Consider the following 11,062-nt stretch of genomic DNA (forward strand, 5'->3'; position numbering starts at 1 on the left):
TAACCCTCCCCCTCACCAAGCAGCGGTTCAAGATGATCAAACACCACCTTCTCCAAAGGTAACTGGGGATGGGGAATATTTGCTGCTGATCTAGTTAATGACACCCAAATCACAAAAATAAATTTTAAAATATGTAAAATAGATTAAAAGCATTTATGGAAATGCTAGTTCCTGAAAGAATGCTCTTTTCCTGTGTATGGACAGTGTCCGCTTAGCAACCCGATCTCCCCTCGGATTTACCTCCCCTGACAATTTCACACTGGAAATTGCTGTTAGCTACTGGATACCAAAATCCTCGGGGTTAAACCCAGCAGCTTCTCCTCCATCCAGATGACACCAAGATTGGTGGCATAGTTGACAGTGAAGAAGGTCATCTAGGTTTGCAGCAGGATCTTGATCAATTGAACCAGTGGGCTGATGAATGGCAGGTGGAATTTAATTTAGATTAATGTGAGGTGATGCATTTTAGTAAATCGAACGAGGGCAGGACTTACTCAGTTAACAGTAGGGTGTTGGGGAAAGTTATAGAACAAAGAGATCGGGGGGTACATGTTCATAGCTCTTTGAAAGTGGAGTCACAGGTGGACAGAGTGGTGAAGAAGGCATTCAGCATGCTTGGTTTCATTGGTCAGAACATTGAATACAGGAGTTGGGACGTCATGTTGAAGTTGTACAAGACATTGGTAAGGCCACACTTGGAATATTGTGTACAAATCTGGTCACCCTATTATAGAAAGGATATTATTAAACGAGAAAGAGTGCAGAAAAGATTTACTAGGGTGTTACTGAGACTTGATGCTGGTTAGACTGGGACTTTTTTCCCTAGAGCGTAGGAGGCTGAGGAGTGATCTTATAGAGGTCTATAAAATAATGAGGGGCATAGATCAGCTAGATAGTCAACATCTTTTCCCAAAGGTAGGGTAGTCTAAAAGTAGAGGGCGCAGGTTTAAGGTGAGAGTGGAGACTTACAAAAGGGTCCAGAGGGCCATTGTTTTCACACAGAGGGTGGTGAGTGTCTGGAACAAGCTGCCAGAGGCAGTATTGGAGTTGGGTACAATTTTATCTTTTAAAAAGCATTTAGACAGTTACATGGGTCAGATGGATGCAGAGGGATATGGGCCAATCACGGGCAGTTGAGACTAGCTTAGTGGCAAAAAAAGTGTGAATGGACAAGTTGGGCTGAAAGGCCTGTTTCCATGCTGTAAACCTCAATGACTTTTATCTCCTCCCCACTCCAGCTCAGAACGAAGCAAAAGAAAAGGGAATTAGTCAAGCCACTGAAGGGAAAGGGAATGCTGGAATGTGATGTAAGGGCAGGGGAGTGGGACAAACTGATTTGTTCTTGCAGAATACCAGCATGGGCATGATGGGCTCAATGGCCTCCTTCTGTAGTGTAATCATTCCATGGCTGCATGAAAAATGACCTACGCAGGAGGTCAGGAACCAAACTCTGCAACTAACACCCACCCCGACACAAATCAGCTCAAAATTAGTTCATAAAAGCAAAATACTGCAGATGCTGGAAATCGGAAATGAAAACAAAAAATCCTGGGAAACACAGAGCAGGTGTGGTGGCATCTGCAAAGAGAGAAACAGAGTTAACATTTCACATCTGTGAGACTCTTTAGAGCTAAAGAGAGGGAGAAATGTGATGGATTGTATAAAATAGAGGTGAAGCAGAGTAGAAGGTCAGTGATAGATGGGAGCTAGGAGAGATTGTAACAAGGATGTGTGGGACACAAGACAGAGGAAGCATTCAGGGCAGTGTGAAGGACTATGGAAGGTGCTAATAGTGTCATAAAGATAAAATAGCAGAATGTTAACAGGAGAAAAAAGGTCAGTCCTCAGTGAAAGCAAAACTTAAGAAGAAATGACCGATGGCCCAGTGGTATTGGGTCAATTTTTTCTTGGATAAAATAAAACAGATCAAAACGGAGGAGGCAGTTCACAGTCTAAGGTGACGCAGTGGTTAGCACTGCTGCTTCACAGCGCCAGGGACCCGGGTTCAATTCCAGCCTCGGGTCGCTGTCTGTGCAGAGTTTCTACATTCTCCTCATGTCTGTGTGGGTTTCCTCCGGGTGTTCCGGTTTCCTGCCACAGTCCAAAGATGTGTGGGTCAGGTTGATTGGCCATGATAAATTGCCCCTAGTATCAGGGGGATTAGCACAGTAAATATGTGGGGTTACGGGAATAGGGCCTGGTTGGGATTGTGGTCGGTGCAGCTCGATGGGCTGAATGGCCTCCTGCACTGTAGGATTCTATGATAATTCTATGAGTTTAGGAGGCTGTATTCGGAGCAACAAATACAGCAAATCAAATTGAAGGAGGTGCCAGTGAAATGTTGCTTCACCTGAAGGGAGTGTTTGGTGCAATGAGGAGAAAGGAGAGTAAAGGGGTCGGCGTTAAACTGTCTGAGATTACAAAGGAAGGTGCCATGGGAAAGGGATGAGGAAATGGGGATAATTCAGGAGTGGAGCAGGGTGTCACGGATTTCAAACATCAACTCTCTCTCTTCAGAGATGCTGCCACACCTTGGGCTTTTCCAGCCTTTTCTGCTTTTAGTCTTCATTGGTTCATTTCTGTTTTGAGATTTGGTTGTGAAAAACATTTGCAATAAAAGAAAATATTGTGGTTGCTGGAAATCAGCAATAACAAGAGCAAATGCAGGAAATACTCAGCAGTATCTGCAGAAAGAGAAAGAAGATTAATGGTTCAGGTTGGGCAGGATGAATTACAGGGAATAAAAATGCATCAGATTTTGTTGGTCAATATAAGCTCAGAAGTGGAAGGGAAATAATCTCCAGTGGAAGAGAAACAATTCCTCAACAGGAGGGGGAGTTGCACTTTTGATTAGGGAAAACATCACGGCAGTACTGAGAGGGGATATATCCGAAGGTTCAGCCACTGAGTCTATATGGGTAGAACTGAGAAATAAGAAGGGGGAAATCACTTTGATAGGGTTGTACTATAGGCCCCCAAACAGTCAGCGGGAAATTGAGGAGCAAATATGTAAGGAGATTACAGATAGCTCCAAGAACAATAGGGCGATAATAGTAGACGATTTTAACTTTCCCAACGTTGACTGGGACAGCCATTGTATTAGAGGGTTGGATGGAGAGAGATTTGTTGAGTGTATTCAGGAGGAATTTCTCATTCAGTATGTGGATGGCCTGACTACAGAGGGAGCAAAACCTGACCTCCTCTTGGGAAATAAGGAAGGGCAGGTGACAGAAGTGTTAGTGAGGGATCACTTTGGACCAGTGACCATAATTCCATTAGTTTTAAGATAGCTATGGAGAATGATAGGTCTGGCCCAAAAGTTAAAATTCTAAATTGGGGCAAAGCCAATTTTGATGGTATTCGACAGGAACTTTCAAAAGTTAATTGGGGGAGTCTGTGGGGAGGCAAAGTGACGTCTGGTAATTGGGAGGCTTTCAAAAGTGTGTTGACCATGGTTCAGGGTAAGCACATTCCTCTTAGACTGAAGGGCAAGGTTGGTAGAAGTAGGGAATCCTGGATGACTCGGGATATTGAGGCCCTGGTCAAGAAGAAGGAGGAGGCACATGACATGCATACGCAGTAAATCCCTTGAAGGGTATTGGGGGTGAAGGAGTAAAGTTAAGAGAGAAATCAGGAGGGCAAAAAAGGGACACGAGATTGTTTAGGCAGAGAAGGCAAAGGAAAATCCAAAGAGCTTCTACAAATAAATAAAGGCCAAAAGAATAACTAGGGAGAGAGTAGGGTCTCTTAAGGATCAACAAGGCCATCTATGTGTGGGTCCAAAAGAGATGGGTGAGAACCTAAATGAATATTTGTCCTCAGTATTTACTGTTGAGACAAGCATGGGACGTTAGGGAATTGGGGAAATAAATAGTGATATTTTTGAGCAGTGTACATATTACAGAGAAGGAGGTGCTGGAAGTCTTAAAGTGCATCAAGGTAGATAAATCCCCGGGACCTGATGAAGTGTATCCCAGGACTTTGTGGGAGGCTAGGGAGGAAATTGAGGGTCCCCGAGCAGAGATATTTAAATCATCGATAGTCACAGGTGAGGTACCTGAAGATTGGAGGGTGACAAATGTTGTGCCTTTGTTTAAAAAGGGCTGCAGGGAAAAGCCTGGGAACTACAGGCCAGTGAGCCTCACATCTGTGGTGGGTAAGTTGTTGGAAGGTATTTTGAGAGACAGGATCTACAGGCATTCAGAGACTCAAGGACTGATTAGGGACAGTCAGCATGGCTTTGTGAGTGGAAAATCATGTCTCACAAAGTTGATTGAGTTGTTTGAAGGTGTTTATGTTGTCTACATGGACTTTAGCAAGGCCTTTGACAAGGTACCGCATGGTAGGTTGTTGCATAAGGTTACGTCTCACGGGATCCAGGGTGAGGTAGCTCATTGGATACAAAATTGGCTTGATGACAGAAGACAGAGGTGGTTGTAGAGGGTTGTTTTTCAAACTGGAGACCTGTGACCAGCCTCAGGGATCAGTGCTGGGCCCACTGTTATTTGTCATTTATATTAATGATTTGGATGAGAATATAGGAGGCATGGTTAGTAAGTTTGCAGATGACACCAAGTTTGGTGGCATAGTGGACAGTGAAGGTTATCTCGGATTGCAACGGGATCTTGATCGATTGGGCCAGTGGGCTGACGAATGGTAGATGGAGTTTAATTTAGATAAATGTGAAGCGATGCATTTTGATAGGTTGAACCAGGGCAGGACTTACTCAGTTAATGGCAGGGTGTTGGGGAGAGTGACAGAGAAAGAGATCTGGGGGTACATGTTCATAGCTCCTTGAAAGTGGAGTCACAGGTGGACAGAGTGGTGAAGAAGGCATTCAGCATGCTTGGTTTCATTGGTCAGAACATTGAATACAGGAGTCTTGTTGAAGTTGTACAAGACATTGGTAAGGCCACACTTGGAATACTATGTACAGTTCTGGTCAACCTGTTATAGAAAGGATATTATTAAACTAGAAAGAGTACAGAAAAGATTTACTAGGATGCTACCAGGACTTGATAGTTTGAGTTATAAGGAGAGGCTGGATAGACTGGGACTTTTTTCTCTGGAGTGTAGAAGGCTGAGGGGTGATCTTACAGACGTCTATAAAATAGAGGGGCACAGATCAGCTAGATAGTCTATTGCTTTTCCCAAAGGTAGGGGGGTCTAAAACTAGAGGGCATAGGTTTAAGGTGAGGGGGGAGAGATACAAAAGGGTCCAGAGGGGCAATTTTTTCACACACAGAGGGTGGTAAGTATCTGAAACAAGCTGCCAGAGGTGGTAGTAGAGGCGGGTACAATTTTGTCTTTGAAAAAGCGTTCAGACAGTTACATGGGTAAGAGGGTACAGAGGGATATGGGCCAAACGCGGGCAATTGGGACTAGCTTAGGGGTTTAAAAAAAAGGGTGGCATGTTGGGCCGAAGGGCCTGTTTCCATGCTGTAAACCTCTATGACACTATAACATTTTAAGACTTAGCTGGTAAATCAGCAGTGAATAGAGTTGTGAAGCAGTAGAAACAAGACATAACTTGTGGAAATAACAGTTAAAATACACCCAATAATTAGAGGCAGAGGGAATTAGACAATGGCAGGGAACTGATCAGGTAGATTAGAGGTGAAACAGCGAAATGGATAGCTGGTTAAAAATTCATTCATGGATGTACAAAGCATGGTTAGTAAATTTGCAGACGATACTAAATTAGGAGCTGATAGCGAAGAAAGTTATCAAAAATTACAGGGGGATCTTGATCAGTTAGGGAAGTGGGCCGAGAATTGGCAGATGGATTTCAGTACAGACAAGTGTGAGTGTTGCATTTTGGAAAGTCAAACCAGGGTAGGACTTATACAGTGAATGGTAAGGCCCTGGGGAGTGTTGAGGAACAGAGGGACCCAGGAGTACAGAGGAACCCAGGAGTACAAGTACATAGTTCGTTGAATGTGGCATCACAGGTAGACAGAGTGGTGAGGAAGGCATTTAGCACACCGGCCTTCATCAGTCAGGGCACTGAATATTGGAGTTGGGACATTATGTTACAGTTGTATAAGTCACTGGTGAGGCCGCACTTGGAGTATTGTGTACAGTTTTTGTAACACTTTTATAGGAAAGACATTGATAAACTGGAAAGAGTGCAAAGAAGATTTATGAGAATCTTGCCAGGACTAATGGGCCCGAGTGATCGCGAGGCGTTGGACAGGTAAGGGCTTTATTCCTTCGAACGTAGGAGAATGTGGGGTGACTATATTGAGGTGTATTAAATCATGGGGGGCATAGATAGGATGAACCCACATAGTCTTTTTGCCAGGGTAGGGCAATTGAAAACTAGAGGGCAAAGGTTTAAGGTGAGAGGGGAAAGATTTAAAAGGGACCCAAGGGACAACTTCTTCACGCAGAGGATGGTGTGTGTATGGAATGAGCTGCCAGAGAAAGTGGTTGAGGCAGGTTTAATAGCAACATTTAAAAAGCATTTGGAGAAGTACATGGATTGGAAAGGATTAGAGGGAAATGGGTCAAACACGGGCAATTGAAACTAGCTGGGAGGGCACCATGGTTGGCATGGATCAGTTGGGCTGAAGGGCCTGTTTCCATGCGTATTGTTCTATGACTCTATGTGCTGGCTGCGTCAGCATCTATTGCCCATAACTCATTGCCCTTGAACTGAGTGGCTTGCATTGCTGGGGGATGTGGTAATTTCCTTCTTTAAAGGACATTATTAAATCAGATGGATTTTCATGACAATTGTCATCAATGGACTTCTAATTCTAGATTTTTACTGAATTCAAATTGCAACATCTGCAGTTGTGGGATTCGAACCCAGGGTTCACAGTGCATTGCCCTGGATCCCTGTATTACTAATCCAATGAAACTATCTCTGCGCCATTGCCTCCCCATCCATGGTAAAGGAGTCAGCCTGAGATCCATAGAATCAGAGAATGCACTAAATTTAATTAATGTCCAGTAACACTCACCCCAAAATAATTTCACTGTTTTCACATTTTAAATCTCCTGCTGGAGTCTGCAGCTGCAAAGATCTCAGAGAATTGGTGTCCGGGGAAAAATGTTGAAATCTTCAAATCTTCTCCCTGTAAATGACAGAAGTTATAGATGTAATTCAAGGTGAGAAATTCAGGACAGACAAACATTTCTTTTGGTCTGAGTTTCTTGTGTGTAAATCCTCCCCTTCTAACCTCCTGTAAAAGGAGTTTCCAAGATCCATCAGCATCTGTCCAGAACAGAAATTCAAAACATTCTCTCCTCCTTTAACCTGGCACAGAATTACTTCAGCTGGGACAAAATTGCAGTGGAAACAGTTCAGAGAAGATTCAGTTGGTTGATTCCTGAAATGAGGAGTTTTATCTTTCAGGTTGAGCAGTTTGGGCCTGTACTCTTTGGAGTTTAGAAGACTGAGAAGTAATCCTATTGAAATATCTGGGAATTTAAGGGCGGCACGGTGGTTAGCACTGCTGCCTCACAGCGCCAGGGTCCCAGGTTCAATTCCGGCCTTGGGTCACTGTCTGTGTGGAGTTTGCACATTTTCTGTGCACTGTCTGTGTGGGTTTCCTCCAGGTGCTCTGGTTTCCTCCCACAGTCCAAAGACTGTGGTTCGGTGGATTGGCTATGCTAAATTGACCCTCGTGTCAAATGCATGGGGTTGTGGGAATGGGGCTTGGGTGGGATTGTGGTCGGCACAGACTCGATGGGCCAAATGGCCTCCTTCTGCACTGTAGGGATTCTGTGATTCATATGATATAAGGTGCTTGACAAGGTAGATGCTGAGAGGATGTTTCCTCAGGTGTGGGAATCAAGTAAAAATAAAGGATCTCAAATTTAAGATTAAGATGAAGAGAGATCTTTTCTCTCAGCGGGTTGTTGATCTTTGGAACTCTGTCTTCACCAGTGAGGATTGGGGGCAGGTCATTGAATATATTCAAAGCTGAGGTTTTGATCCACAAGAGAGTTAAGGGTATGGACGGGCTGGGGGTAGCAAAGTAGACATGATCTTATTGAATGATGCAGCAGGCTCGATGGGCCAAATGACGGGCTCCTGTTTCGAATTCTTATTCCGATGTTCTTGGATAGCTGCGCATGCGCCCTGCTCCCTATTGTCCCTCTGAAGATAGAGGTTCTGAACCAGCCCCCGAAACCACGCCCATTGTGACCCGTCACAGACAGCAGCGCATGTGCCCTCCTTCCCCGCTGAAACAAGATGGCGGCCGATAACCGGGGCCTGTTCCCGAGATAAAAGCCTGGGAGCTGTAAACCCGGGACCTGCAGGGTCTGATTCGGGCCGTGCAGCCTACAGCGGATGTTTGTGAAGCCTCCGCTCGCTCCCTCCCTACCCCAACTCCCGGCTCCACTTCTCCCGCAGCCCAACCGACTCACCCACTGAAAAAAGCGTCTCCCGCATTCAGGACTCTGAGCAGTGACACTGCGCATGCCCCAGATACAGCACTGCGCCTGCGCAATAGGCTCCTGTGGAATGACTATAGAACATAGAACATTACAGCGCAGTACAGGCCCTTCGGCCCTCAATGTTGCACCGACCTGTGAAACGAATCTAAACCCATCCAACCTACACTATTCCAATCTCATCCATATGTTTATCCAATGACCCTTTAAATGCCCTTCATGTTGACGAGTCCACTACTGTTGCAGGCAGGGCATTCCACACCCTTACTACTCTCTGAGTAAAGAACCTACCTCTGACATCTGATCTATATCTATCACCCCTCAATTTAAAGCTATGCCCCCTCGTGCTAGCCATCATCATCCGAGGAAAAAGGCTTACACTGTCCAACTTATCTAATCCTCTGATCATCTTGAATGCCTCTATTAAGTCACCTCTTAAACTTCTTCTCTCCAACGAAAAAAGCCTCAAGTCACTCAGCCTTTCCTCATAAGACCTTCCCACCATACCAGGCAACATCCTGGTAAATCTCCTCTGCACCCTTTCCAATGCTTCCACATCCTTCCTATAATGCGGCGACCAGAACTGTACGCAATAGTCCAAGTGCGGCCGCACCAGAGTTTTGTACAGCTGCAACATGACAGCATGGCTCCGAAACTCAATCCCTCTTCTAATAAAAGCTAACACACTGTACGCCTTCTTAGCAACCCTATCAATCTGGGTGCCAACTTTCAGGGATCTATGCACATGGACATCGAGATCTCTCTGCTCATCCACACTACCAAGTATCTTACCATTAGCCCAGTACTCTGTATTCCTGTTACTCCTTCCAAAGTGAATCACCTCACACTTTTCCACATTAAACTCCATTTGCCACCTCTCAGCCCAGCACTGCAGCTTATCTATGTCCCTCTGTAACCTGCAACATCCTTCCACACTGTCCTCAACTCCACCGACTTTAGTGTCATCCGCAAATTTACTAACCCATCCTTCTACGCCCTCATCCAGACCATTTATAAAAATGACAAACAAAAGTGGCCCCAAAACAGATCCTTGCGGTACACTAGTAACTGAACTCCAGGATGAACATTTCCCATCAACCACCACCCTCTGTCTTCTTACAGCTCGCCAATTTCTGATCCAAATCTCAAAATCACCCTCAATCCCATGCCTCCGTATTTTCTGCAATAGCCTACCGTGGGGAACTTTATCAAATGCTTTACTTAAATCCATAAACACCACATCAACTGCTTTACCCTCATCCACCTCTTTGGTCACCTTCTCAAAGAACTCAATAAGGTTTGTGAAGCACGAACTTCCCTTCACAAAACCGTGCTGACTATCCCTAATCAAATTATTAATTTCGAGATGATTATAAATCCTATCTCTTATAATCCTTTCCAAAACTTTGCCCACAACAGAAGTAAGGCTCACTGGTCTATAATTACCAGGGTTGTCTCTACTCCCCTTCTTGAACAAGGGGACAACATTTGCTATTCTCCAGTCTTCTGGCACTATTCCTGTAGACAATGACATAAAAATCAAAGCCAAAGGCTCTGCAATCTCCTCCCTAGCTTCCCAGCGAATGCTAGGATAAATCCCATCCGGCCCAGGGGACTTATCTATTTTCACACTTTCCAGAATTGCTAACATCTCCTCCTTATGAACCTCAATCCCGTCTAGTCCAATAGCCTGTATCTCAGTATTCTCTTCGACAACATTGTCTTTTTCCTGTGTGAATACTGACGAAAAATATTCATTTAGCGCCTCGCCTATCTCTTCAGACTCCACGCACAACTTCCCACTACTGTCCTTGACTGGCCCTAATCTTACCCTAGTCATTCTTTTATTCCTGACATACCTGTAGAAAGCGTTAGGATTTTCCTTGATCCTACCTGCCAAAGACTTCTCATGTCCCCTCCTGGCTCTTCTTAGCTCTCTCTTCAGCTCCTTCCTGGCAAACTTGTAACTCTCAAGCGCCCTTACTGAGCCTTCACGTCTCATCTTTACATAAGTCTCCTTCTTCCTCTTCACAAGAGATTCAACTTCTTTAGTAAACCACGGTTCCCCCGCTCGACCACTACCTCCTTGCCTGACAGGTACATACTTATCAAGGACACGCAGTAGCTGTTCATTGAACAAGCTCCACATTTCAATTGTGCCCATCCCCTACAGATTTCTTCCCCATCCTGTGCATCCTAAATCTCGCCTAATCGCATCATAATTTCCTTTCCCCCAGCTATAATACTTGCCCTGCGGTGTATACCTATCCCTTTCCATTGCTAAAGTAAACGTAACCGAATTGTGGTCACTATCACCAAAGTGTTCACCTACCTCCAAATCTAACACCTGGCCTGGTTCATTACCCAGTACCAAATCCAATGTGGCCTCGCCTCTTGTTGGTCTATCTACATACTGTGTCAGCAAACCCTCCTGCACACATTGGACAAAAACTGACCCATCTAAAGTACTCGAACTATAGCATTTCCAGTCAATATTTGTAAAGTTAAAGTCCCCCATAACAACTGCCCTGTTACTTTCGCTCCTATCCAGAATCATCTTTGCAATCTTTTCCTCTACATCTCTGGAACATTTCGGAGACCTATAGAAAACTCCCATCAGGGTGACCTCTCCTTTCCTGTTTCTAACCTCAGC

The 11,062-nt window shown here is 44.7% G+C and overlaps 1 protein-coding gene across 1 annotated transcript in view; it reads right to left on the reverse strand.

Moving 5' to 3' along the window:
• LOC144483034 (uncharacterized) overlaps positions 1-11,062 on the reverse strand; it is a 305,151-nt gene that overhangs the window by 3,950 nt on the left and 290,139 nt on the right. The window lies entirely within an intron of this gene.

The sequence above is a fragment of the Mustelus asterias genome, unplaced genomic scaffold (genome assembly GCF_964213995.1).
Source record: "Mustelus asterias unplaced genomic scaffold, sMusAst1.hap1.1 HAP1_SCAFFOLD_44, whole genome shotgun sequence".
Taxonomy (NCBI): Eukaryota; Metazoa; Chordata; class Chondrichthyes; order Carcharhiniformes; family Triakidae; genus Mustelus; species Mustelus asterias.